The sequence below is a fragment of the Phocoena phocoena genome, chromosome 16 (genome assembly GCF_963924675.1).
Source record: "Phocoena phocoena chromosome 16, mPhoPho1.1, whole genome shotgun sequence".
In the NCBI taxonomy this organism is placed as follows: domain Eukaryota; kingdom Metazoa; phylum Chordata; class Mammalia; order Artiodactyla; family Phocoenidae; genus Phocoena; species Phocoena phocoena.
Genome location: NC_089234.1, coordinates 43,070,131 through 43,074,510, shown reverse-complemented (window position 1 = coordinate 43,074,510; position 4,380 = coordinate 43,070,131).

The window sequence follows — 4,380 nt, the reverse complement described above, 5'->3', positions numbered from 1 at the left end:
CATCTCTGTATCACAAAGTTATCATGTGCAACTAAGGATGGTAATGCTTAGTATTTTTTGCACATATCTTAGGCACAATAAGCATTCAATGCAAAGCTTTTGTATACCTCCAAAAACCCAAGTCAGGTTCTGCAAATACGCTACTTTATCTAGCATTGAATCCTCTATACTCTAGATTGGTTTATTCTGTGCAGCATTGACATGTTGTTTAGTATAAGCAAGAAATTCTCACTCACCTAGGGCATCCAAGTGTGACAACTGTGCTGAATGATTATGAAGTGTTTGGAACTCTAGTTGTTAAACTTTGCACCTGGAACAATATGGCCAAAAAAGAAAGACTTTTATGACACCAAATCTATGCTCTTACTTATCACCTTATATAAACTCATTAATAAAAAGGGGATTTTTAATATTTGACTTGGTAGGTCATTAGCACATATTAACTGAAGAATTTTATTTTCTAAGCAGAAAAAAAATAGCCAATAGTTTCTTAATATTTATTGTTATGGTTAATTTTATGTGTCAACTTGATTGTGCTAAGGGATGCTCAGATAGCTAGTAAAATATTATTTCTGCTTGTGTTTGTGAAGGTGTCTCTGGAAGAAATTAGCATTTGAATCAGGCATCATCCAATCCATTTAGGAATTGAATAGAACAAAACGACAGGTGAAGGGTGAGTTCTTTCTCTTTGCTTAAGCTCAGTCATCCATCTTCTTCTGTTCTTGGACATCAGTGTTCCTAATTTTTGGACTTTTGAACTCAGGTTTGGACTTACACCATCACTCTCCCCAATTCTCAGACTGAATTACATCACCAGTTTTCCTGATTCTTTAGCTTGCAGATGGCAGATGGTGGACTTCTCAGCCTCCATAATCATGTAAGTCAATTTTATAATTAATCTCCTCTCATACATATCTCTATATATCTTATTGCTTCTTTTTTTCTGGAGAACCCTGACTCATAGAGCTCAAAGTCATTGAGCTATGAGAAAATTTTTTCTCAATTATTTTTCAAAGCCTTCTAATTACATTTTGATTCTTAAAAAATAGACCCCCAAATCTCCACTTCAACTCTTGTTGACCTTCCCATCTTGCTTTTCTCCTGTATTTCAGGAAACGGATTTCTGGGGAGTGTTGAGTGGCTCCGAGTGATGGGCAAGCCATGAAAATAAGACGTGATTTCTTCCTTTCTTTCTTTACTTTCTTTCTTTTTCTTTCTTTTTCTTTCTTTTCTTTTTCTTTTCCTTTCTTTCTTTCTTTCCTAGTTCCTTCCTTCTTTCTTCCTTCCTTCCTTTCTCCCTTCCTCCCTTCCTTCCTTCTTTCCCTCCTTCCTTCTATTCTTTCATTGTTTCTTTCTTGCGTGGGGGGAATGCCTCTCACTCAAAGCATTGCACATAAAAACACATGCATATACAAAATGTTCTCTACTTTTAGAGAACATACTCAATTATATATTTTGCTGTTATAACTAGGCCTCATAGAATTCACTGAAATAAATCATTACTTACCTACCATCTAATAAGGAGAATACTGCTGCTCTAAAAATCATAAGCATGGTTGATGAATGTCAGAGATAGTAGATGTGGGTACAAAAAAACACATCAATCCACATTTCCTCATTTCATTCTATACGAAAACTAACTACTTTCTTTAATTTAGTTTTGCTCTAAACCAAGACTGGATTTTCCATTTTGAGTCCATGGTATTTCAGATAGACATTTGGAGATTAGGGCAAGGTTCAAGAAGATAATTGGGAGGAAATAACTACCTTTTATAAAGCACACTCTCAGGCTGATCAATAACTCAACATTTTCTCTCAGCATTTAACAGAATAAAAAATTGTTATATTTCTTATTTTCAATCATTTCCTAGTAGGATATGAAGTACACGAAGGAAGAAACTTTGTCTCCCTTGTTCCTTGCTGCATCCTCATAACCTAGGAGAGAACTTGGATTATATTAAGTACAGGCATATCTTGGCAATAGTGAGGGTTCACTTCCAGACCACTGCAATAAATTGAATATTGCAATAAAGCAAGTCACACAGTTTTTGTTTCCCAGTGCATATAAAAGTTATGTTTATACTATACTATAGTCAATAAGTATGCAAAAGCATTATGTCTTTAAAAAACATGTAAATACCTTAATTAAAAAATAATGCTGTTGGAAAACTGGTGCCAATAGACTTGCTCCATGTAGGGTGGCCACAAACATTCAGTTTGTAAAAAACACAACATCTGAAAAGCACAATAAAGCAAAGCACAATAAAATGAGGTATGCCTATACTTAATGCACGCTAATGATTGATTGACATTCTGACAATCAATCTATGCAGGAATACACTAAAGTCTTTGGAAGCTATGAGTAGGCAGGTTCTAGTTTTCTAGATGAATCATGGGAGTGGAATCTGAGCACTACCCTGTAGAAGATGCACATGCAATGTATCATTGCTTTTCTCTGCAATTGATAAAACTGGCATAAATAGAATTAGAATAGAACCTCTTTTTAACATATAATCAAATAATGAAACTAAACAATGATCATCAATGGGCACTGATATTACAAAAAAGTGAAACAACTAGGTAATATTTACCTCTTGATCGATGCACGTAACACTGGTATGACACAGTGTACCAAAAAGAAAAGAAAGAAAAAAAGGACCTGAAACAAATAGACTGAGTCTATATATAAATCTAACTACCTAACAGTTTAGAGAAAGTGCAGGGGTGTATAAAATGATACCTCATAGCATGTAATTAGAAAAATTCAGAATGTGAGAACACTATAGGACAAATGATCCAATATCTTTAATAAATTAATTAAAACAGAAAAAAGAGGGAACAACCATGTATGTTAAGCTGAGACTTAGCTAAATGCTGGTGCAAGAACTTTCTTTGGACAAAAATGGAAAAATTTGAACGCTGGTAGCATATTTAATTGTATTAATTACTTATATTTTACTACTGTTTTTCAAGTATTATTGAAGTTATGCTATCTTAAAAAGTCATTTCCTTTAAATGTAAGCACATACATAAAGAAAAACTGTAATTTGTAGAATTAACTTCAAAACAATCCAGTTTAGAAGCATAAAACTGGATTGTGGATTTTTTGATAGCTTGGTAATGACTACATGGGGGTTCATTGTCCTATTTGCTCTAGTTTTGTTTATGTTTTAAGTTTTTCCACTGGAGGACAAACATAATATTAGAACTATGATTGTCAGCATTATCTTCAGGGGGAAAAAGCTTATTAGGAGCCTAGCTGTATAACCGTCATGTATATATATATATATATATATATATATATATATATATACACACACACACACACACACACACACACACACACACACACACACACACACACCCCTTCTGGGCTTCATGAATAATGATTTTGGAAATGGGCAAGTTTCTTTATTATTAAAATAAATAACTCCTCTGGCAATTTTAATGTGTTGCCAGAAATTTGAAATTAAATAAATCTAAACCTCCCCATCTAATATCTAGCTTACAGAAAATGCAAGGGGCAGGGGAACATGTTAAATAACGCCCTGAGTATGCAATCAATAAAATCCACAATGAAGGAACTTTAGAGTACAATTGATGCAGTAGTATTTTTCAAAAACAACGTAATAAACAAAAGGTGGTGGTTGAGTAGAGACACATCAGTCAAATGCAATATGTAAATATTGTTTAATCAATTCACATGCTATTCTCATCTCTGTGGGGAAAACACAAAAGGAAGAAAACATTGGAAACTATTTTTTTCATTCTGACTACAATCATTCTAACCCTTAATTACCTTGTTTTTCCCCCAACAGAGACATATTTATAACCAATTCTTTATCGACTGAGCATTATCTGATTTTCAGTAAGCCACATAACCTTAGATAAGCCACATAACACTTACCACAACCTAAGTTTTGTAGGAGGTATTCCTGCAGGGGGAGTCATAAGCAATATTTTAATAATAAACAGCCTTGCTCATTGCCCAGGAGAACACAAGCATTTTTTTTCGCAACGTCCCAAGGCCTTTGAGAATGCCCTACAAGTAGTAGGTGCTTAATGAATGTTCGTTGAATAACTACATAAATTGAAAAATAAATGAAGCTTCTCATCATTAGTAAGCATAAAACTTCTATAAGTTTAGCAGCAAGATCAGTCCTTTTTAGGAAGTGAAGTGGTGATCTAATAACTGATATAAGGAGAATTAAGTGCACAAATTAAATATTGCCACATAACAAACAACTCAAAACTTAATAGCCTGAAACAACAATAATAAACATGGCTCAGGAGTCTACAGCTCACTTGAGTTTGCTTATATAACCAGAGTTTACAACTTCACTAAATTTAAAAGTGATACACAATTTTTTGGTGGGTGGG